General features: G+C 40.8%; 1 protein-coding gene across 4 annotated transcripts in view; it reads right to left on the bottom strand.

Moving 5' to 3' along the window:
• GRID1 (glutamate ionotropic receptor delta type subunit 1) overlaps window positions 1–26,140 on the bottom strand; it is a 1,146,328-nt gene that overhangs the window by 792,585 nt on the left and 327,603 nt on the right. The window contains exon 1 of one of the 4 annotated variants that reach the window (XM_072628547.1): window positions 6,601–6,670. The exons of 2 other annotated variants lie outside the window; for them this stretch is intronic. The gene's annotated coding sequence lies outside the window, so the exon portion shown is untranslated. Of the gene's footprint in view, window positions 1–2,161; window positions 2,270–6,600; window positions 6,671–26,140 lie in introns of those variants that run through there. One more of the 4 variants, XM_072628546.1, reaches the window with a different exon arrangement.

Raw genomic sequence — 26,140 nt, forward strand, 5'->3', positions numbered from 1 at the left:
TAAATGTCTGAAGCAGGATTTGAACCCAGGATTTCCTGATACTGAGTCCAGTGTTTCCTAGCTGACATTTAATCTTTCTAGACCTCAGTCTCCACATCTGTAAAATGAGGTGGTGGGACAGGAGAGCCTTTGACATATCTTCCAGTTCTATCATCTTGCTGTTATCACTGATTACCCTCAAAGTACATATTTGTTCTAGCATACGGATCAAAGTTACATCTGGAAATGATTAATAATCCAAACATAGTTATATCCAGACTAGGGTAATAAATAGGACTGTCTTAGACTTGGAAAGATCTAGTCTCAGCTCTCAGCTCATTTCTGTGAACCATGCCATCAGTATGACCTTGAGGAAATGACTTAACTTTTCAGTTTCCAAAGCAGCTTTTTAAGAGTAGAAATTAGAAAAGGGCAGCTGATTTGCAGTGGTGGAAATAGTATCCATGCTGGAAGTTCCCCAAAACCAATGCAGTTACAAGCCTGAATCTTAAATGTCCCTCTTTTCATAATATTTTATCCAGTTTGACTTTGTATTTCAAAAGTGGGTAGTCTTCATGATGGAAAATGCCATCCACATCCAGAGAAAGAGTTATGAAATCTGAACGCAAAGTGAAGCAGACTATTTTCTTTTTTGTTTTGTTTTCTTTTCTTTTCTTTCTCATGGTTTCTCCCATTCATTATAATTCTTCTATGCAACATGACTAATGTGAAAATGTATTTAATAGGAATGTATGTGTAGAGCCTATATCAGATTGTATGCTGTCTTGGGGAGGAAAGGGGGAGGGAGGGAGAGGAAATTTAAAACTTATGAAAGTAAATGTTGGAAACTAAAATAAATTAACTAACTAATAAAAAAAGCAGGTAGTCTTTTCCCATGGTTCATCTCACTATGCCCTCCAAGTTAGCAAGATGAAGATCAACCCAGACCCAACCTGGGGCCACACCAAACTTTGAGAAAACCCAGTCTAGTCTTCTCCTAAAGCCTTGAGAGGCATCTCTCCTTTCCAGATATGAGGTGTACTTAAAGCTCATTGAACCTCTCCTGGGTTGTTAATGGAGATGCCTGATGATTCTTAATTTCAAATCCATTTTGAATGTTTTGCTAATTGGGGCATCATTAGAATGATGGCTATTTGGGGCTTTTAAAATGAAAATAATAAGCTCAAAATACATCAGATCAAAGCCAAAGCAGATATTAGTTTAATCAAGGCTCAAAGATTTTTCAAGAGATAGAAATTTAAATATTCCAACTCTTTTTTAAAACTAGTGGTTCCATGACAGGCAAGCTCATCATGTCAGTTACAAGTAAAAACTCTAGGCCTGTCCTAATACAAGAGCAGGCATGAGAAAACAAAATTTCCTTTCCCCAATTAATCCCACTCTAAAAGTTAGTTGTGTCTTAATTTAAAAAGAAAAACAGAGCAGACATGATTGATAAAACTACCAGACAGTGGCTCCCTAGCAGGAAGTACAAGTAAGTGGAGGGAGGAGGTCACAGAATTGCTCAATTACCTTTTAATAATTTCTGCAAAGACAGGCCTATGTTCCCGGAAGGAAGGCTACAGACCATCCATGAGGCCTTGGGTGCAACTGGGCCAGGAGATGCTCCAAAGAGATGCTCAGGGGCAGAGATCATTTATGCTAACAGTTAATGTCCACAGATGAGGTTCCTGAAATTGATCTCAACAAATAAAACACTGTCTATGTTGGTTCTTCCTATTGGCAAAGTTCCTCCATGAGTTCATCTGGAGACTATTTTCCATAATGTAGATGTAAAACTTTCTATATCTTAGCAGCTGTTGAGGCCTAAAAATCTGTGGCTTTCTATCGAATCCAACCTGGGAATTATTGTGAAGGGAGATGGCAGCTAGGAGTGAGGAAAGGGGCAATTCACGTGAGGTGCAGCCCAGAAATGGAAGCCCACCTTGGGTTACCATAAGGATTGAAGGTAGAGGATGAGTGGAGAAGAAGTAGAGAGGTATTGAGCCAAAGGTGTAGTTGAGAAAGGCAGGGAGCCCAGTCCAAGATACCACAAGACTTCTAGACTACTGAAGAGTGATAAGGTATTCCCTCAAAAAGAAAAAAGTTTGGGGGAGGAGCCAAGATGGCAGAGTAGAAAGATACACATATACTAGCTCCAAACCCACAGCCCATAAAATACCTGTGAAGAAGAACTCCCAACAAGTTCTGGAGCAGCGGAAGCCTCACAACAGTGGAGTGGAGGAGATTTCTGTTCCAGAGAGCCCTGAAAAACTGTCGGGAAAGGTCCATCACACACCAGAACCAGAGCGGAGCCCAGCCCTGTCTTGGCCCTGCGGCACCGAGAGTAGCAAATCCAAGCAGGCTTCAGGGATGGAATCTCCAGCAGCTCCGCAGGTCCCTCTACCCACAGGCACTAAAGGTCAGTGAGAGAGTCTTTTTGGCTCACCAAGAGGGGAGTGGGGTGTCCTCATAACTCAGGGCCCCCTCGGGAGGCAGCAGGAAAGGCAGCAGCGGACAGGGCCTCCCAAACCAGGCAGGAGCTTGGATGCATTGTTGAAGGTCTCCACATAAACCCCCTGAGGTGACCCTGCCCCCACCTGAGCACCTGAACTTAATCTCATAGTGAATAGCAGCCCTGCCCCACTGAAGCCCTAAGGCTAGGAAGCAGCATTTGAATCTCAGACCCCAAGCGCTAGCTGGGAGGATTTGAAGGTGAGCTGGGGGTGGAGGGGACACTCAGAAGTTGTCACTGGCTGGGGAAATGCCCAGAAAAGGGAAAAAAAATAAGCTCATAGAAGGTTACTTCCTTGGTGAACAGATATCTCCTCCCTTCCTTTCTGATGAGGAAGAACAATACTTACCCTCAGGGAAAGACATAAAAGTCAAGGCTTCTGTATCCCAAACACCCAGAATAAATTTTCAATGGGCTCAGGCCATGGAAGATCTCAAAAAGGATTTTGAAAATCAGGTTAGAGAGGTGGAGGAAAAACTGGGAAGAGAAATGAGAGAGATGCAAGAAAAGCATGAAAAGCAGGTCAACACCTTGCTAAAGGAGACCCAAAAACATGCTGAAGAAAATAACACCTTGAAAAATAGGCTAACTCAATTGGCAAAAGAGGTTCAAAAAGCCAATGAGGAGAAAAATGCTTTCAAAAACAGAATTAGCCAAATGGAAAAGGAGGTTCAAAAGCTCACTGAAGAAAATAGTTAATTCAAAATTAGAATGGAACAGATGGAGGCTAATGACTTTATGAGAAACCAAGAAATCACAAAACAAAACCAAAAGAATGAAAAAATGGAACATAATGTGAAATATCTCATTGGAAAAACAACTGACCTGGAAAATAGATCCAGGAGAGACAATTTAAAAATTATGGGACTACCTGAAAGCCAGGATCAAAAAAAGAGCCTAGACATCATCTTTCAGGAAATTATCAAGGAAAACTGCCCTGAGATTCTAGAACCAGAGGGCAAAATAAGTATTCAGGGAATCCACCAATCACCACCTGAAAGAGATCCAAAAATAGAAACTCCTAGGAACACTGTGGCCAAATTCCAGAGTTCCCTGGTCAAGGAGAAAATATTGCAAGCCCCTAGAAAGAAACAATTCAAGTATTGTGGAAATGCAATCAGGATAACACAAGATCTAGCAGCTTCTACATTAAGGGATTGAAAGGCATGGAATATGATATTCCAGAAGTCAAAGGAACTAGGACTAAAACCAAGAATCACCTACCCAGAAAAACTGAGTATAATACTTCAGGGGAAAAAATGATCTTTCAATGAAACAGAGGACTTTCAAGCATTCTTGATGAAAAGACCAGAGCTGAAAAGAAAATTTGACTTTCAAATACAAGAATGAAGAGAAGCATGGAAAGGTAAACAGCAAAGAGAAGTCATAAGAGACTTACTAAAGTCGAACTGTTTACATTCCTACATGGAAAGACAATATTTGTAACTCTTGAAACTTTTCAGTATCTGGGTAGTTGGTGGGATCACACACACACACACACACACACACACGCACACACACAGAGACAAAGAGCACAGAGTGAATTGAATAGGATGGGATCTTATCTTAAAAAAATGAAATTAAGCAGTGAGAGAGAAATATATTGGGAGGAGAAAAGGAGAAATGGAATGGGGCAAATTATCTCTCATAAAAGAGGCAAGCAAAAGACTTATTAGTGGAGGGAAAAAGAGGGGAGGTGAGAGAAAAACATGAAGTTTACTCTCATCACATTCCACTAAAGGAAGGAATAAAATGCACACTCATTTTAGTATGAAAACCTATCTTACAATACAGGAAAGTGGGGGTGAAGGGGATAAGCAGGGTGGGGGTTATGATAGAAGGGAGGACAATGGGAGGAGGAAGTAATTTGAAGTCAACACTCTTGGGGAGGGACAGGATCAAAAGAGAGAATAGAAGCAATGAGGGGCAGAATAGTATGGAGGGAAATATAGTTAGTCTTACACAACACGACTATTATGGAAGTCATTTGCAAAACTACACAGATATGGCCTATATTGAATTGCGTGCCTTCCCAAAGGGAATGGGTGGGGAGGGAAGGATGAGGAGAATTTGGAACTCAAAGTTTTAGGAACAATTGCCAAGTACTATTCTTGCTACTAGGAAATAAGAAATACAGGTAATGGGGTATAGAAAGTTATCTGGCCCTACAGGACAAAAGAGAAGATAGGGACAAGGGAAGGGAGGGATGATAGAAGAGAGGGCAGATTGGTGATAGGGGCAATTAGAATGCTCGGTGTTTTGGGGTGGGGGGAGGGGACAAATGGGGAGAAAATTTGGAACCCAAAATTTTGTGAAAATGAATGTTAAAATTTAAATAAATAAATTGAAAAAAATTGAAAAAAAAGAAAAAAGTTTCCTTAATTTCTGAGTCCCGTGTGGTCAATGGAAAAAAAATGCAGGATTTGGGGGCCATATGGGCAGGAAAGGATAGGCATTACAGAATCAAATAGTGCTGCTGGTGCCCTATAAATTTTCTACCCTGGAGCAAAGCCTTCATGACCTTGCCCTAGTTACAACTCCACCCTGGTACCCAACCATCTGGTGAGGAACCTTTCTTTGCTTCCTGTGATTATATAATGTAAGTTGAACGGGATCTTAGGGGCATCTCGGATCCTAGTTACCTGCAATCATAGATTTAGAGTTTTAAGGGACCTCACAGGCCATTTAATCAAACGGGGACCATCTTGTATAAAATGCCTTTCTTCTTTCTCAATGATAGCACTTTATTTTACTTGATTATTTCCAATTTTTCTGTATGTAACTTGCTTATGCACAATTGTCTTGTGTTGGAATAATATTTGTAAAGCTCTTAGCATAATGGAGGTACTTAATAAATGCTTGCCCTCTCCCATTAGGCTGTAAGCATCTTGAGAGTAGGTAGTATCTTTTGCCTTTCTTTGTATCCCTACTCCTTAGTATAGTGTTTACCACAAAGCAGGTGCATAATAAATGTGTGTTGATCATCAACTGACCAAATGTCTTCCAGCCTCCTCTTGAAGATCTCAGAGTGGCGAGAGGGGGCACTGACTTGTAAGGCAACCATTGCAGTTTTGGACAGCTCTGATCATTAGGAAGTTTTTTGTTGGGTTTTTTTCCCCTTGAATCAAGCAGAAATCTACCTCTGACACTTTAGCCTTTGTTCTTCCTTCTATCCTCTGAGGCCAGGCAGTACAAGATAAATCTCTTCCACATGACAGCCCTTCAAATAATTAAAGGTAGTGTGTGTATCTTCTGCAGGTTAAAAAAATCACCAGGTTCTTTCTGTCCTTAAAGGACATGGTGTTCTGGCCCCTCACTGTCTTGGGTCACTTGAATGGGCTTCAGTGACTCAAAGTCCTTCTGAAACTATGGCTCCCAAAGCTGTCCACAATACTTCCCATGTGTCCTGAACAAAGCATCGGAGAATGGGACCATCAAGTTTAGGGGTTCTTCATTTCTTCGAGGAAGTAATTTTTCCTTTTCCTGGGCCATGGGCAGTGGAGGCCTGAGAGAGAATCCTCCCTGGACTCTTCCAGCTTATACTTCCAGGTGCTGGCAGACTCTCCCACCCAGAAAGATTTCCAATATGGCAGACATTTGACTATGCATTTGCTATCTGAAGAACAATTTAGCTAAGTATGGAGGAGCAAATGTGATATGGGAAGAGTCCAAGGCAGGGTGGTTTAAAGAATACTAGATAGGAGACCTGGGTTCAAATTTTGGTTTTTGTCACTAACTTACTGTATGACTTTGGACAAATCACTTCCCTTCTTGGGATTTCACTTTCCCCCTCTGTTAAAAAAAAAGAGGGGATTGGGACAGTAGAGATTGGGAGATAAACTCCAAGATCTGTAAGGTCCATTCTAGGTTCTACGATAATCTGATTTCTGCATTAACAAAAAGAGTTTCCATCCCTAGATTCTCATACTCAGTTTAACCTTTCAATAGTTAATCAATTAAGAAGTACTCACTGAGCATGTGCTAGCTACCACAGGGGGAACAAAATAATTGATAAATCACTAACTAGGTAGCTGATGGCACTGTGGATAGAGCGCTGGGCTTGGAATCAGGAAGACATGAGTTCTTTTCTTTCTTCAGACACTTACTAGTTGTGTGACCTTGGGCAAGTCTCTTCACCTGTCTGCCTCCGTTTCTTCAACTGTAAAACAGGAACAATATTAGCACCTACCTTCCAGGGTTGTTGTGAGAATCAAATGAAATCATAATTGTAAAGGGTTTAGTGCAGTGCTGGGCACAATTGCAAGCTTTATAGAAATGTTATTATTTTGTGACATGGGGGGAGAACACAGGCATTGGAGCAAAGGAGAACTGAGTTTAAATCTGACGTCTTACATACTAGCTGTAAAACTCTAGACAATTTTCTTGGTCTGTCTTAGACTCAGGGATTTCATCTGTAAAATGGGGATAAAAATAGAACCTACCTGACAGTGTTTTCAAGAGGATCAAAAAAGATAACCCATATAAAGTGCTTCGCAAACCTTAAAATGCTCCATAAATGCTAAGTAATGTTGTTACTGTGTGCCCCACGCTATGATGAACCCTGGTTCAAGCTTCAAAATCTTTAGACTAAAGCTGGGGGTTGGGAGGGGGCAGTGTAACACAGGTATATGAGCAGGAATGATTAGAAGAAAGCCTGACTGGTTTACTGGGTCTTCCAGGCCACTTGATATTATGAAGAACAGCCCTTTGGGCACGGGTCTTGGGAAGATGGGACACCTCCTCCTGAGTTAACCTTGCAAGCAAATCTCTCATCAAGTAGTTGAGAGAACTCAGCTCACTGATCTGAGGACCACCCATGCTACACATACATGACAATTAGCAAAACCGATATAGTGAATAAGTGATAAGATATTCAGGTTATAGGAATCTTGAGGAGGGAAGGATCATTGTGGCTCAGGACAGACGTTGAGCTGGGCGTTGAAGGTAGAATCCATATAGTTGGAAAAGAGAAGGGTTAGACCATTCTAGGTGGAGGTGAGTGTATAAATGCAGGACACATCAACAAAGAACAGGTATGAACCCAGGAGGAGGAACATATGAGGCATAGAGCAGGGGTTATGAGTGGAATAGTTTGTCTAATGTGGAGGATAGTGGGAAATAGGACTGGAAAATTTGTTTGGAACCTAATTTGAGAGGGATTGGAGTGCCAGACTAAGGAGTTTATACACGATCTTATGGATAGTGGGAAATCATAGAATGGGAAGCTGGAGAAGAGCTGACATTTTCATTACAGTTTACAAATTGCTTTCCATCCATTGTCTCAAAATTTGATCCTCACAACAGCTCTGTGAGGCAGAGAACTCAGATGCTTTTATCTCCATTTTACAATAAAGAAACTGAGGGGTAGAATACAGGCTAGAACGATAGGATATATTTCCAGACTGACCTTATTCACAACCCAGATAACTAGACTGTGCTTCTCCTGGGATGCCTTTCCTAGCCAAGTGAATTCACATATCTAGTCCCGATTGGTTCTTTCTAGCCCCATTCTTTAGCTGGACTCTTAGTGCTGATAGCCAGCCTTCCTCACATCTCAATGTTGTTCCCCAGCAGCAGAAGCAGGAAGGGCTTGTCTGTCATCCCTGGGTTTCACTGACAGGAACCCAGGCTCTAACCCTTAAAAGAATGACCTTCAGCCTCCTGCTCTGTTGCTAGGGGCAGTGACCAACAATCCCAAAGCTGGCTCCAGAGTCCAGAGGGCAAGGGACTAGAGCTAGAAGCAGGACGGAAGACAGGCAAAACCCAGCTTTCATGTTAAACATTTTTGCCTGCTAAACACAACCTATTAAAGTGGGTCAGCAAACAGACCAGGAAAGGGGCCAGAGCTGAAGTCCCGGGGCTAGATCTTTCATTCCATTTCCTGGAGCATTTAAATAGCTCTCCTCTCTCTTTAATAGCAATGAAGCGATTTTAAAAACACTCTCACACTGAGTCCAGAGGGAGGGGAAAAAATAATGTTATCACACACAAGGAAAGTCTTGGTTAGGGAGCTGGTTTTTATTTTCCTCGTGGCTCAGTGCTGCCACCCAGTGGGAAATGATTGCCCACAACAAACTGGCATCTTGCCCTTGTCCTGAAAGCACTGCTAACGAAGGTCCTGGAAATTATCGGATTGTGGATGTCTTAACAGGCAAGCTACCAATGCCTCTAGGACATCTGATTGCCCCAGCTCAGTAAGATCTCTCTCTTCTCTGATGCAACATGGTATAGAGAAAAACAAACTGTATTTGGAATCAGAGGACCTGAGCTGAAATGTCCTCTCTGTCATTCACAACCTATATGACCTTGGGTAATTTAATTTACTTAACCTCTCTTGGGATCCGCTTCTCAAGGACAAAAAGAAGGAGTCAGACTAGATGACCTGGAAGGTCCCATGCAGTTCCATTTACAATCTGGACTACTCTTTTGGCTACTCACAGACTCTCTGAGTTGGAAGAAATCTCAAAGGTTATCTAGTGCAATTTGCTCCTTCTACAACAGCCCTGACAAGTGTGAAACCAGTCTCCCATGAAAACATCCAGTGATGACAAACTCATTTAGCAGCTAATGATAATGGGGGTGGGGATGTGACATAGTGGAATAAGTGCCTGATTATGAGTAAGACCTGAGTTTGAATCACTGCCTGAATAACCCTGGGAAAATTACATCTGGACCTTATTTTTCTCATCTGTACAATGAGGATGGGTTATACGAAATGACCTCTGAAGTCTCTTCTAGCTCTCAATCTGTGAACCAGTGATAATGGTAGAGAACTAGAATGACATGGGAGGACCTAGGACCATGTTCTAGCTCTACTACATTCTGGCTGGATCCCTGGGTAAAGTCACTTCATTTCTCAGTATCCCCAGGAAAGTCTCTACAGTGTAAGCTGCAGCAAAGTTTTCAAATGCATCAGGGAAGGGAGTGTCCATGCTGGGACTTCCCATCCTAATAAAATGATTCATAGAGACCAGAAAATAATTATAATGGTGATAATGGTGATGATGACCTCCCATGTCAGTAAGTTCCACTTTGGGACATTAGTAGGAAGCATGCACTGACTTGTAATAATGCCACATGTTGTTAGCCTGTTTTGTTCTTTACACCTTGACTGACCTTAGACAAGTCATTTCTCTGTGCCTAGGTTTTGTTACCTATTAAAAAAAATAAATAAGAAGGTTGAAGTGGACGGTTTCTAAGGTTACTTCTTGTTATAAATCTGTGATCTTATCCATGCATATGTCTTGTGCTAATATCATGTATTGTTCTCGAATTCCATCACTCAGATGAAGTCTTTTTGGAAACACTCTACAGAAATAGACTACCTTGCTTGTACATAGTTGTTTGCATGTTCTCTCCCCTATTAGACTGTGAACTCCCTGAGGCAAAGGGATTGTCTTTACTTTTCTTTATGTACCAGTGCTTAGAAAACTGGCACATAATGGGTGCTTTAATAAATGCTAGTTGACTGATTGAGCTCACTGGCATGAAGGGCAGCGATTTAATCATTTTCTCCTATTTTCATCTTCCACTGGAATAGCCTGCCACAGAAGTGAGCACACAGTGTGTTCCAGTAATGCCTTGATGAAAGAAAGAAAGAAGGAATGAAGACAGTCAAGGTCCACAAAGATCAGCTGAGTCATACAGATTACAAATATCTCCATGTCTTTCATCCTTCATCTCTCTAATCTACTCCAAACTACCCAGTTCGATGAGCTTTATATCTGGACCCACAGAATTGACCTCCCATGTGGGACTATAATCTCTGAATAAACTGAATAGTGACCATAAGTCCTAAGAGTTAACACATACTTACACTGCTAAGTGTTGGGCAACCTCAGCTGATCTACCTCTCCATGGATCATAAAACTTTCAGATTTCTACAGGAGACAGAGACAAATGATCAAATGATGGAGTTAAAAGAACATCTAAGGTCATCCTGAACCATGAATCCCCTCTACAACATTCTGACAAGTAATTTTCTAGATTCCATTTAAATATCTCAGGTGATGGGGAATTTACTACCTTCCATTACATGTTCAGGCCAGTCCATTATAAAATTCTTCCTTGAGCTGAAATCTACCTACTTCCATCAACTGTAGTACCTCTGCATCTTATAACCCCATCTCCCCCACCCTGAACCATAGAAATCATAAATTAAAAGCTGAAAGGAAAAATTAGAGGTGATCAGGTCCAATGATCATTTTACAGATGAGGAAACAGAGACCCAGAGAAATGAAGTGACTCGCTCTAGGTAGTAAGTCACAGAGCTGGAATTAGAACCCAGTTCCTCTTTGAATCCAAATCTAGCACTCTTTACAATAAGTCAACCTGAAATAATTCATCCATTTGACTCTTCAATTATTTAAGGACATCAATCATCTTTCCCCAATCTTTCTTCTCTTTGCTAAACATCCCTAGATATTCAATCAAGATGCATGTTCCCTGGCATAGTATTCATAAAGTGCTTCCCATGGTGCCTGGAATATAGTAAGCACTTCATACATGCTTATTCCTTCTCTTTTTCTCCTGGTATGATATAGTTTCAAATCTTATCACTAATCTAATTGACCTGTGAAGGGTATATTCCATTTTCATCAACACCTTTCTGAAAATGTAATATACAGAAAGAAACTTAATTTTATAGGCATAGTTTGAGCACAGCAGTGGACAACCAAGCTCTCATGTCTCTTACTCTGAATACCATTCTTTTGTTGTGCCTTAAGATTGCATTGGCTGCCACATTACAATACTGAGAAATAGGAGCTTACGGTCAAGGAAAATTCCCAAGTGCTTTTAAGATGCCCTAGTCATATCTCTACCATCTGTATTTGTACTGCTGACTTTTTGAACCTTAAGTACATAAATTTACATTAATCCCCACTCAGTTTTACCTAATTAGTCATGAAATTATTTTAGCTGCTTGAGATCTTTCGTGATCTTAGTTCTATCACCCAACACATCATCTGCCAGTTGAGTAGATATGTTGTTATGCTTTCATTCAAGTATTTCATTTTTTTAAATGATAAACAAAACAGGGCCAATGACAGAGTCCTGTGAATACCCATTCAAGAAAGCTATGAATTCCAAAACTGTTGAATTCTAAACATTCAAGGATTTTTAAACTACTTCATTCTGTCAGTTAAGTACACATACCTCAGTCTTGTCCATTGGAGTGCCATGAAATATTTTGTCAAATGCCTTGCTAAAATGTAGATATATACTATGTCTGTGGCTTGCCTCTAGTTTACCAATCTAGTAGTCATACTTTTGAGAAAGTGAGATTAGTCTAACTTCCACCAAGTATTTGTGATGGATGGGTGAGAGGCAGGAAAGGTCAGACCTGTAATTTTTAAAAAATTGTTTAGCAGTTGTGTGAAAAGAGATTGGTGTGGGGTGACACTGGATACCAGTAGACTAGTTTAGATGCTCCTAACATATATCATAAATTGAAAAGGGTTATCAATTAAGGTCTCAGTAAGAAGGCAAAAGAAAGAGATCAATGGGAGAGAGAGTATGACAATGGGCTCAGTAGGTCTAGGAATGACAATTTGGGGTGAGAGAGAGGAAAGAGTTCAAGATAACGCTGTGATATCAAGCCTAGGTGATTGGGATGGTGGTTCTGGTATCAAAAGAAATGGGATAGTAAGGAAAAGAAGTCTATGGAGGAATAAAATGAGTTCATTTTTGGATAAATTGATCCAGAGCCGTTGAGAGGATATTAGGTGTGGATGGGGCAGAAGTTCGGGAAAGAAACTGGAGATGAAGCTTGATATCTGAGACTTATTTGCCTAGAAGTGATCATGGAAGCCATGGTAATAGAGATCACAAGGGAGAGTGTTTGGGGTTCTCATCAGACAGTCTTTAAGCAGATACTCATCAAGTCATTGGAGAGGGCAGCTTCCACACACTACCCTTTTCCTAATTGTGTGATGTGGATTAAACTTTTAAAGGTATATAAATAACTGCTGACCTTCCATTTGGGCTCCTTCTGACAGAGTGAGAGGCCCTATTAAAATATTTATTTCTCAGTCTATTTGTTGCTCTTTTCCATTCTGCTTCCAAATTCTTGCCTTTTGCCTAACATTTTGCCATTCTCACCCACTCCCCCCATTTTATGGTTTTGTTTATCTCTCCAATGTCTTAATAAAACATGAAACATGAAAAGTATTTATACTAGACAAATAAATAATTTACAGTGAGTTATGACAATACTCAATTTGGTTAATTATTCATCAACTATAAAGAATTTATAAATGCTACCTTAATTTAAGGTATTACCCGTTAGAATTCAAATATTAATAAGTCCTCTGCCATTTTAATGGCAGAGAGGAAGGAAAAAAGATAAAGAGAGGGGGTAAGGTTAACAGGAGTTCTGAGTGATCATGGCTGTTCGGAGTAAGATAAGGCCAGTGAATGAAATATAAATATTTGCCCAGAAATCAGTGAGGGAAGCATTCACACATTTGTTAGAAATGCTAGGTTAGCCATAGGACTTCCTCTGATTTCTGGAAAGGTGGTTACTGAGCACTCATTTGCTGGTAGGGGAATCCCACCTGGGTTGTAATTCTCTCATGCTCTATAATAAGCCTTTCATGGATGGAGATATCTTAACCAGCCCCAGTTCAGCCAAGGTCCTTATCTTTAGGTCAATTTGACAGCTGGCAGAGAGACCAGTTCATAAAGGCTATAGCATCTGGAGGACATAGTATTAAATATATGGTCAATCTGCCCACTCAGTTCTGATGGTCTATGCAGGCCACAGTGACCAGTCCTCAATCACACGGGAATTTCTGACTCATTCCTAAGAAAATATGGAGTAGGTTCATCTCATACCCTAAGCTATAAAAATAAAGAGTTCTCAAAAAGCAATAGGAGAAAGAATGGAGAAGCAAGAATACCAGCACAGAGAAAAGAACTGCAATTTCAGTTAAGGATTAACTCTGAAAAGGCCAAGGAGATGCTGCTTGGTGTAATTCTTGTTAATGATGCCATCTTTCTCCCAGCTCCTCCTTCTGCCTCCATTTTTTTAATAGTCCTCTCGAAAGTAAAAAGAATTATGGAAATGAAAGGTGACAATAAGGCCTGCATTTCTCAGAAAAATAAACATATAAAATATAATATACATACAGAATAATATAAAGATAAATATATCAAATATAATATATCAAAAATAGTATACAGGCATGGTAAACCCTGGGATGCTGAGGCTAGGAATGATTGCTTGAGGGCATTCTTCTGAGTTCACAGTAGAGCTAAGAGAACTGGTTATCTGCACTAAGTCCAGAACCAATATGGTGATCCTGCAAGAGCAGAGGATCACTAAGCTAACTAAGGAGGGGTGAACCAGCTCATGTCAGAAAAAAAAAAAAACAGTAGTTTTAAGCTCCCAGCCTAACCATTAGTAGGATCAGAAACTTCCACACTGGGTGAGATAGAGACCCATTATAAAAAAAAGTACTGGTTCACAGAATGATAGAGCAGAGCTAAGAGGAATCTCTAGGAAAATCTATTCCAAACCCCTTCTTTGATGAATAAGGGAAACGAGACCCAGCAAAGGTAAGTGACTTACCGATGGTCATATAGGTAGGAAGGACATACATATCAGGCAGGCAGAAGACAGAATGTTGGCTTGTGTATAAGCCGCACAATGAAAAACAACTCAGCTCTGATCAGTCTTGACCCATGATGATGAAATATGCTTCCCTCCTCTCAATACAGAGATGATGGGCATAGAATATTACATATGTCATCAGACCTCATTCTTTTGGTACTTGGTTTTGCTTATTTATTTTTCTTCCAAAATGTAGTTCCATCATGGAGAGGTATATCAGGAAATGACTGGGCAATACCATTTCAGTAGAAAGTCCTTGGTCCTCAGAAATGATGATGTCTTCCATTATATCTCATCTGTCTTATCCCTAAGAGCTTTAGGCAGATACAGTTTGAAAATATGCCCTCTACTGATTATGTGAACATAGATACTAACAAAGGACCAACTATGAATCCTCTCTGAGGTGCTACAGCACTTTGTGCATAGAAAGCCCCAAAGCTGATGCTTGCTACAAACTAAATACAAACGCAATGTAGAGGCTCTCAAACTATATTTGCTCAATTGAACTTGTTTTCATTTTCAGTCACATCTGACTCTTTGTGAACCCATTTTGGGTTTTCTGGGCAAAGGTACTAGAGTGATTTGTTATTTCCTTCTCCAAATCACCTTATAGATTAAAAACTGAGGCAAACAGTGTTAGGTGATTTTCCCAAAGTGTAATGGTAATTTAAATGGGAAGATCCTTCCCATTCATTAATAGGCCCACGTGACCTTCTTAAATCACAATGGAAGCCTAAGTCACATGTGATGGAAAGAGCTTGTTGAACGGGTGGAACAGGAAGAATAGAGCTGAGCTAAGAGGAAGTGAGTGAGAGCAGTTAGGGCAGAGGGAGAGAGGACACAGGCAAGCACTGCTAGTCTTGTGAGTGTTTGTTTGTAGGAAGCCCAGGGGGTGGGGGAGGTGGTTAGGAATGGCTTTGTCCCCTGCAGTGATAATGTGTATTGACTTCTTGGCTATCATGACTGATTCGACTTTCTGGTGTTGGCATTTGGCTTTCTGGTGTTTGAATAAATGCTTTTCTTCTACCTTCTATATGGAGAGTCCATTATATTTTGCGATTCCAAACTATGCTGGCATATTCATAGTCACTCTCAGTGCTATAAATGTTGCCTTGGTGATACACAGAGTTACACATCTATTAAATGTCTAACATTGAATTCGATCTCAGTTCTCCCTGAGTTTAGGCCTGACACTCTATCCATTGTGCCACCCAGCAGCCCCTACATGAATTGAACTAAACTGAACCAATACCCCAGTACCCTTCAATGGGGTAATCTTTAGTGGACTGCTTGTCATCTCCTTTGAGTCACCATTGCTCCAGCTGTTGGACCTGATTTGACAATCCCAATGAAAAAAGTTGCTGATATTAACCTTTCAATATTATCTCTCACTACAAATTTTTTGAGAATGAAGGATGAACAAGATCCTGCACAACAAGTATAATGAGCACTAATACGACAGAATATTGTTCGGTACATTTCCTTTTGTTGATGTGGTCACCTTCCAGTAGACTCTAAGCCTTATAAATTCTGTCAGTGCCTACTACAATGGTCTTCAGATGGGAAAGGGGAAGAGGGAGGAAAGGAGACACAAAGGAAGAAAGGAGGAAGAGAAGAAGGAAGATGGGAAGGAGGAGTGAAAGAGGGGAGGGAGGAAAAGAAGAAAGGGAAGAAGGGAAGAAAGGAGGAAGGAAAGAGGAAGGGAGATAGCTGTTTTTCCTGGCTTGTGTGTATATGCTAAAGATAACCACAGCATAGTACAGAAACTGGTGCCCTCCTCAGGGCTATTGCCTAAGCTGCTTTCTTGTTGCTATCGCTACCAACCATCTGCCTTTGCCTTCCTACCTGTGCTAACACCACCAACCAACCTCTCCCTACATTGAAGTCCTACCTTACTTTCTGTACCACAAATTCAACTCTTCATCATATATAGTCTCACCTTATTCTCTAAATGTGTGGTAGTTTTATTTCCATAAGTTTCATATGAACAATATCTGTATTTCCCATCATATTCCTCACATGGCCCATAGTGCAGTTGAGTACATACAATTCTTTGTCAATGGATCATTTGAAACAAAGGTAAGTGATAGGATCTCCAGAAGAAAGAAAAGGTCAATATATCAGGACCAAGTATAGTTGGCATAAATCAGAGAGACAAGGGAGCTGCCTCTTAAAATCAAAGCTGCCAGTAGGAGGGGAAAGGGAACGAGAAACAGAATAAATGCCAGATTTCAGCAACCTAGTCCCCTTTCACCAATTAATGAATGAAAAATGAGGCACTAATAATGTGAATTGTAAACAGAGGAATCATTATGAGTGGGATTTTTTTAAACTTATTTATAGCTCACTAGTTCCTCATTAATGATTTTTATTACATTGCCAATGGCACATTATGCTTTTGGTCACACAGAAATTATGAGCACACACATTCTTACCTTGTACAGGGGCTGATAGTATAAAAAAAAAACTTAAATCAAGACAGGAAGAAGCATATGGATTCAGGAAATCTTTACTCTTCTCCATTTGTCGTATCTCTTTTAGAGTGGAGGGGTGTCCTGGAGCAAGGAAGCCACAAGGAACCCCCTTCAATAATGAAGGGAGGAAGTTGGGGGAAAAGAATGAGGAAGGAATAAGCTCTGCCCATATTCCATTTCCAAAAATGTTGCTCTTATTTCCCAGGACAACTCAGTCAAATAGTAGACCATGGGTAAAACTGTGTGATCTTGCCAACCACGTACTGATCACTACCTGGTCACCCCATCACCTGACTCAGTCTGGGAGATGCACACAGAGCAGCTAGGAGAAGGAAGGACACTTAATGAGAATACATGGGTTCCAGGACCTAGAAGCAGAAAAAAACTTATCTATAACCTCAAGAGGAGAAGGGGAGATAGTGAGAATAATCAGAGCAACATCAGTTCTGAGATTCTCAAATACTTGTTTTCTAGTGTACAAGTACCAGCTTCCAACCCCCCTCACCCAAACTGAGGCTACATGCCTGTGGGACCTTAGGGATCACAAAATCTTAGATCCAGAGCTAGAAGGATCCTCAAGTGTCATGGAGATCAAACTTCTCCTTTTATAGATGAAGAAACAGGTCTGGAGAGCTTAAGTGACTTAACCTGGGTGGTACAAGTAGTACGAAGTAAAGCTAAATTTTGAACCTAGCTCTCCCATCTCCAAATCTAATTCCCTGTCCATGAGATGATGTTTTTATTTAACTTGCTGACCCAAGCCTCCTGCATCCTACCTTGAGGTGGAGTCTCTGCTCACTTCCTCAGGACATTTTGGGTTGCGCAGAAAGAATTTAAGGAACTAAGGCCCAATGCTGACCCTCCATAGGCAGATGAAACATGAAATAACCCAGAAGGAGGAATGAATGGGGCAGAAGGTGGTAAAGTAAGAGACTGGGGAGAGGAGTTTATAGGCAAAATCACCACACACACATACACACACACACATACACACACACACACACAGACACACACACACACACACACACACACACACACACCCCTGCCACCTACATGTCGCACATACCCCCAAATAGAGTTTTGTAGCTCCTAAAATTGGGGAAAGAGGTCTGTATCAATTAACTACCCCATTTGCCATTATGGTCATCATTTTATTGACCTTCAGAAAAACATGTTCATCTGTAATGGGTCCTCTAATCCACATATATAGTGACTTCATTAGAAGCCACCACATCCCAGAAACTTCTACTAGTGTCCCATTTGGGCAACAAACAGATTCTACTCTTTGTTACCCTTCAAGTCACTGTGATTTTTGACACAAGAATAAAGGGAAATTCTTCATCAGGGTCCATAAACAGATTAATTTCTCTCCTCCTTGAAACAATTAATCCAAATTCTAGCTGGTATACAAAAAACAAACAAATTAATGTTCTTTCCTTATTCTCTCCAATTTTGGTGAAGTTAAGAATAATGGTCAAGGGGAAAGTCATCAGAGGGAAAATGAAGTATCGCTTAAGATTCAGGAGCCTTGGGCTTGCGTTCCATGTTCCATTGGCTCCATGTAACTTGGCCTTGGGGATGATCATCTCCCTAAGCCTAAATTTTCTCATCTGTAAAATGAAAGCATTATGCCAGAGGATATCAATAGTCTCTTTAAGTGCTGATATTATGAGACTCTGTGGTAAATTCCTACGGCCTCAATTTGTTCATCTATAAAATGGGAATTACAGTAGGTGTTCTGCTTACTTCACTGAATGCCTGTTGGAGAATTCTGGGTTGTAACCATTGACATTGAGGCTTCACTGAATGGACCACTCCTGCAAGTGAGGAATAAACACAAGTACATATAGCTCACCATCGACTGATAAGCATTTGAGAAGAATAAAGGAACATGCCCAGCTAAAATCATAAAATTGGGCTCTGTGGAAGGCATGAGGCATGACATAGAAGGAATCTTAATAGGAGGTAATTCAGTAATTCTTAAGGAAAAAAGGAGGGAAGAGAATTAATTTTTAAGAAGTACTCATGAGTGTGGATCTTTATATACCAATGTAGAGAATATAGGTAATAAATGTGAAATAAACGTGAAATTTTAACACAAAGAGGTCAATTTCATCTCAGCGGTATCACTTAGACTTGGTGAAATTATTTAAAACCTCACCTAAAATCAGGTTTGGGGAAAATGTGGAAGTCTTTTCAGTTATACTCATAGCAAGAGGAAGGAGAATCGATAGGCTCACTACTTGAGGATGATGACAGAATGCCAAGAGATGGCAGGTGAAAGGCAAAACGGCTTAACTTCCATTTTGCTTCTGTCTTCTTGCTCATGGCTTTGTAAAGAAAGATTTGTAACTCCAGAAAGGAGAAGAGATAATTAAGAAGGAACCTAGGCTCTTAAATGAATTCAAGACTGATATTTAGGGCCCTCCAAAATCTACCCATCAACTGACTTCCTTTCTGGCCATTTTTCCCCACTTTCCTCCCCTTCACTTACTCTATCTTTTGAACAACTAGACCTCTAGCTGTCTAATATTGCTCTATCTTTTCCCATCTCACTATATTCACATTGACTTCCCCTATGACTAAAATGAACTCTTTTTTCCAATATTATTTATTGAAATTTATCTCTTCTTTCTAGATTCTCCTCAGATGTCATCTCTTCCATGAAGTCAATCCCTCTCCCAGGTGAAAGTGCTAGTTTCTGCTTCAAATTTCATATAATAATTCAAGTAGATCTCTCCTTTCCCTGTCTCATATTTTTACCTTGTGCCATAAGTATATCGGCATCTATTCAACACGGTGTCATGAATATGGCACTGGATTTAGAATCTGGAAGCCTAGGTTCAAATTCCACTGCAGATACCATATGACCCTAGGTAAGTCACTTAAAATGAGGGAGTTGGACACATAAAATCTCAGGTCCCTTCCAACTCTTGATATTTGATACCAATCAAGTTTTTTGAGCACAGAAACCATATCAATTTTGTTCACGTATTCCCAGAACCTGGCACAGTGCCTGGCACATGGTAGGGGAAGAATAAATGCTTGATGAATGATGATTGATATCATTGATATAGCTATATGTAAACCTTATTTGTAAGGTTACAAAGTATTTTCCACATGTTAACTCACCTGATTCTCGCAACAAACCTGTGAGGTAAATGTTATTATTATCCCCATTTTTACAGATGAGGAAACTGAGGCACAGAGAGACTAAATGACAGCACCACTCACAGTGAGTCAATGCCTGAGGGAGGATTTGAACTCAGATCTTGCTGGCGCAGGGCTTTCTGTGCTATCCATTGTGTAGTAGAAACGATGCTGGATGGGAAGTCATGAAATATGGCTGAGTTTTAACACTGCCACATATCAACCAAATGGCTTTGGGTGGTCTTTGAGCCTCAGTCTCTCCAGCTACAAAATGGAGTCAAAATAATTTTACTAGCTACCTTCCAGGATTGTTGAGGGGAAGGCTTTCTACAAAATACCATGGAAATAGAAAGTTATTCTTACCATCAGGAAACATTCTAATATATCTTTGTAAGTGTGCCTCCCCAGGTGATCTTGCATTTCCTTGTATCAGACAATAAGAACTATATAAGCCAAGGAATTTCCTTTTTATTTTGTTTTGGGTTTTGGCCTTGGCTGCCAGGAAGATGAGAGCTAAATTCAGCATTTATCTGCAGGAACTAATTCATCTGAAATGCCTGCTACCATCTAGTCTCCGATTCCTTTTCAATTTTGTTTTCCATTTGAATTGTCTTACTGTTTTGTGCTGAGAAACATCAGACATAGGACCTGAACCCAGCTCTTCCTGACATCAAGGTTACCCCTTTCTTCACTGCAGCACACTGCCTCTCTTGGATACAGATGGGTTATATAACCAGGGGAAACATCATCTAAGAAACTTTAAGACTGTTTCAAATGAGCTGATTATCTGCAACACAGAAGGGAGTTTTCAGCCATGGGACATCCTTAAAACAGTGACATCACATTTATATGATGGACTAGGGTTCCCCACTAACACAGTGCTCTGTATACAGTCAGTTACAGTTTGTGGAATGATTCAGTGAATGAAAAAACAAGTATTTACTGAGTGTCTATTCTTTACCAGACTCTATGAAGTTAGAGACAGCTAGGTGGTACAGTTGGTAGAGTGCTAGGCCTGGAGTCAGAAGATTCCGTGTTCAAATACAGACTCTGATACCTCCTAGCTGTGAGACTGTAGGCAAGTCACTTAACCACTATCTGCCTCAGTTTACCCTACTGTAGAGTTAATAATATCACCTGCCACATAGGTTGTTGTGAGGATCAAATGACATAATATTTGTAAAGGACTTTGTACCATATCTGGCACATAGTAAATATAATTTATATAATAAATGCTTATTTCTCTCTCCTTCTATGCTAGATGTGGTTTTTTTCAGATACAGAGCAATACAGGACATGGTCCCTATCCCCATGAAACTTAGAGTGTTTTTGGAATAATAATTATGATGACGATGATGATAACAATGACAAATGCTGTGGTTTCACTGGTCTAAAGAATCCTCAGGTGAGGAAAGCCTCTTCCAAAGCAAGTAGGCACCTTCTTCTAAACTTAGAGTTTAGAGAGCTGCCTTGCTCAGTGGAGGTTAAGTAACTTGCCTGAGAGCACACAGCCAGGATGTGTTAGCAGCAAGATTTAGGCATGGTCTTTCTGGTTCAGGCTCTATTGACTAGGCAACACTGCCTCTAATAAAATTATATCATTTGCTAATAATAGCTAACATTTTCTATAGAAATTTTAGACTTCCAAAATATTCTCTTTGGATCTCATTTGATCCTCCCAACAACTCTGTGAAGTAGGTGCTATTATTAGTCTCATCTTACAGGTGAGGGAGGAAACTCAAGTGCAGAGATGTTAAGTGAATTGTCCAAAGTGCCTCGGGAAGTATGTGTCTGAGGAAGCATTAGAACTCAGACCATCCAGAATCCACATCCAGCACCCTATCCACAACCCCACCTAACTGCTCAGTTATTCCATCTGAGTGGCCCAACAGCCCTTAGCAGTAGTTGCTGTGAAGTTACTAGGCCCTTTTGTATATAAAGAAATGCAGTCTCAGAATGAATAAGGGACTTGCTGAGGATTATGAAACTATTTCGTGGGCAAATTATTACCTCTCTGAACCTCAGTTTTCTCATCTGTAAAATGAAATTAGGCTAGAACTAACCAACCTCGAAGACCACTTCTAGCGCTGATCTGTATTCTGTATTTTGTGTGGTTTAGCTATAGAATGAAAGGGTGGGACTCAGTGGTCTCTAAGGTTGCTTCTAGCTCCAAATCTAGGATCCTATGTCAAAGCCAGGGTTTGAACCCAGGTCTTTCTGGCTCAAAATCTAGTCACTGTCCCCCACAGCCTCTCCCCCAAAAGTCAAACATATGAAAACATCTACTCTGCTTTTCTGAGAAAGGTGGATTAAGAACAAAATACTTTATTTGTTAGTCCTGTTGAGATGTTCCCCACCCACTCAGCCCAGTTCTAAGCTGTGGCAACTCCATCTCTAAGGCAGACTTCATATACTCAACAGATGTCAAGGGGGTCTTTGGCCTGAAAAACTGTCTGAGGGGAACTGAGATTTCCGATGAAAAACTGTCCTTTCAGATATGCCAAGTATCTCCAGGAACAATGGAAGAGCTCCAGAGTTCCACTTTATCTATAAAAGTACCTTTCCAACTTTGCCCTCATCTCCATGGGAACGTGATCCCATTGGCTTAGGACTAGGGAATAAACCATCCCCAAGAATAGATGCTAAAGGCAATCCATGCTCCCACATCCCCTCACTTATATCTCTTCCAGTGCCCTCAGAACTCTAGTGGTAAGAGGATTCTGCTGTTCTCTGCTCCACACCCCAACTCCGGCCCCTGCTCAGGCAGCTGTCACTAGAGCAATCAAGGAAGGAAGCAATTGAATGGCTGGCTTCTCAGCACCCAAAACCCATGAGTCATCTTCTCCTCTGTGTCAGCCTCAGGCCAGAGAAAGGGGTACATCCCAGGACTAAACAGGCATCCCCAAGCTCCACTCTAGGCTTGGGCAGGCACTGAGCTTTGCCCGTGTCCTCTCCCCATGTGGCTGTGAGGAAGCCTTAATCAAAAGGAACGCCCCCAGAAGAGGCAAGCCTGACCCTATTTAACATTCAGGACAAGCCGTTCTGCAGCCAGCCAGCCGGCCGGACTTCCCTGAAGCCCCAGCAGCTGATTGGCCAGTCCCATCTCCTAGCGACCGCAGGCCTCTCGGATGGATGCAGGGGGAGGTGGGGTACTTGTGTGAGATAAGCTGCTAAATGCTCTGTTTGTGCCCAACAACATGCTAATGCCGAACAGGGCAGATAGAATTCTTAAGAAATGAACATTTTCAGCAGTGCCCTGCTCAACAAGCCTCAGCAAGATGGTAATATTGACAGAGAGCTACTTCTGGACACCTAAACACTATAAAATGAAGTCATGTCAGAAGAGGACATTACAGACAGCTCTGTTTCCTTCAGCCCATCCGCACTAGTCAAGCAGATAGTATGCTTCATTTTCTCTTTATCCTAGACTAACCCCTCCATTTGAGCTTGCTTATTGCCATCACCCCACCGCTCCAGGCCAGGCTTTGTTCCATCCATCATGAAACTAAGCAATCAGTGAGCATTTATTAAGTGCATGCTATGTGCCAGGTACTGGGGCTATAAGGACAGAAATGAAAACATCCACTGGTCTCAAAGAGCTTACATTTGATCAGGAGAGACAATATGTCTATATGAGTATATATAACATTAATACAAGGTAGTGGGGGAGGGGAGATGGGAGAGCATCAGCATCTAAGGGATCGGTAACGCTGCATGTAAAAGTGGGAAGGGTCACTTGATCTGAGCTATGAAGGAAAACTAAGCCCCTCAGGGGGAAAAGTTAGTAGGAAATGCATTGCAGGAATGGAATATAACAAGTCCAAGGATCCAGAGATGTGACATCATGTATTATGTGGAAGAATAATAGATTAAAAGCTGATAGTGGCCTTAGAGCCAATGAAGTCTAACCCCCTCACTTTACAAATGAGGAACCTCAGGTTGAGAGGTTAAATAACTTCCCAAAGGACAAACAGAGAAATGGAGTTCAGATTTAGGTCCTTTAAATCCAGCATTTTTTCCTCTAGACCTTGCATCCTTTCTTTCATTCTCTATCTCTCCCTTATTGTAGGCCCCCAGACTCTTGCCCACAAAAATGACCAAGTTTTCTTTGAAACAGGTAATTCCTTTTCTAAAAACAAAATAAGAATTTTCCCTCGACCTAGCCCCAATCTCAAATTGTTGCCCTTTATGTCTTCTCCACTTCAGGGTTAAACCAGTTATTTCCATTCACCCACTCAATTTCCTCATTCTCCCATGCCTCCATTCCTTTACAGTCTGGCCTCTGTTGTGTTCATCTTATTTCAACCTCTGTCTCCAAGGTCTCTAATACTTTCAATTGACAAATTCAGTGACTTCTCATCTGTCATCATTCCTGACCTTTCTCTAACATCCACTCCCTTCTCCTTGATCTGATTCCTCCTCATCTTCCAGGGTACCCCTCTCTTTTATTTTTCTTGTCTCTGATTGTAGTTTCTCAATCACCTTAACCAATTCATTTTTCTCCTCCTATAACCAAAATGTGAATGACTCCCAATCTTTCTCCAAAGCACCCTCTTCTCCTCTCCCTGTACTCTTTTCCTTGTTGGTCTCACCTAATGCAGCAAGCACTTTGACAAATCCAGGATGGCCTGCTAGCACAGGTTCTTAGATCTACCTTTTTAAAAGGAAAACAACTTTGGAGGGGTCACCAATATTCTTTAATCACATATACCAACAGAGAAAATACAAGCAGAGAAATAAAGACCAACAGAGCTTCTGTCTGACCATAAGCAATGCATACAACACAGATCAACAGACAGATCTGTCTGTCTGACCATTACAAACATACATAGTTACCAGAGAGAAAAGCACAAGCATCTGGGTTTTCAAATACTTCATGGCTATGCAGAGTCTCATCTGGCATACAGACCTCCTTCCAAAGAGTAAGCCCCAAAGTAAAACCTCACCTTATATATGTACTTTTCAGAGCCAGAGGGCATCACGAACCTGGTGACCCAGTGCCTCATTAGAAATTAACAAAAGGTGTGGGCCTTCCTACAAAACAAGCCTCCACTAATCAAGCTTCCCTTAATGAGCTCCAGGTGAGGCCTATTAATAGAAAGGGAAGATCTTTAACTCTCATTACATCCAATCTCAGAGCTTTGATTATTAACTCTATAGAGACTAATCCTAGATCTCTAGCTCCAATCCAAGATACTACCTTGAGACTTAGTGTGATATATTTCCTGTTAGATATATTCGTTTAGATGTCCATCAACTGCCTATTGGATATGTCCATCCAGATGTTCCACGAGCTCCTCAGACTCAACATGTCCAGAATTACACTCATCACCTTGCTTCCACAACCTGAATCTTTTGCCATAATCAATTAGTAGTCAATTCCTATGAGTTTTTTATCCAAAATATCTCTTATCTTCATACTTTCTTCTCTACCATCACTGCTACTAGACTAATACAGGTTCTTGTTTTATTTCACTAGGACTATCATAATAGCCTTCTAATTAGTCTTCCTGCCTCTGAACTCCTTTCCCCAACCTTCTTTCACCAAATTGCCAATATTTTTTTCCAATATAGATGGGAGAAGCTCCAATAGCTGATTCAATCCTTGATTGCATTCGTAGAAGCATGATGACTAGAATAAGGGAAGATGATAGTCTCACTGAGCTCTACCCTGGTCCAGCCATATCTGTGATATCATGCTCTGGGAACCACATTCTTTAAAACTGACAAAGTGGAACACATCTAAAGGAGATTCAGATCCATTCAGTATTCTGCTGAATGAATGAAGAATACTAACCCTGAAAAAGGAAGACAATAAGAGGACAAGAATTCCTTGAATATTTGATAGGCTGCTATGTGAAATAGGGATTAAACTTGTTTCACCTGAGAAAGGACAGACTCAAGAACAATGAGTAGAAGTGGCAGAGAGACAGACGTAGGCTGAATGTAAGAAAGCATTCCCTAAACATTAGAATTGCCCAGTGGCACAGCAGATAAAGCATTGGAACTGGAGACAGGATGACTTGAGTTCAAATCCAACCTCAGATATTTACTACCTTTGTGACCTTGGGCAAATCACTTAACCTCTGTTTGCCTCCATTTCCCTAACTATAAAACAGAGATAATAACACCACCTTCCTTCCAGTGTTGCTGTGAAGGTCAAATGTGATAGTATTTGTAAAAAGTGATTAGCACAGTACCTTGCGCATAGTAAGTGCTATATACTTATTCTCCCCTCCTACCTCAAAATGTAGATTGCTCAAGTAAGTGATGACTTCTTCATCACTGGAGATATCCAGTCAGAAGCAAGACAGTCACCAGGAATTAAGTAGAAAAGACTTTTGTTTAAATATGGGTTAAACTGGATTTTTGGTGCACCTTCTGACTCTGAGATTCTGTAATTCTGAC

Source organism: Notamacropus eugenii, chromosome 1 (genome assembly GCF_028372415.1).
Source record: "Notamacropus eugenii isolate mMacEug1 chromosome 1, mMacEug1.pri_v2, whole genome shotgun sequence".
NCBI lineage: Eukaryota > Metazoa > Chordata > Mammalia > Diprotodontia > Macropodidae > Notamacropus > Notamacropus eugenii.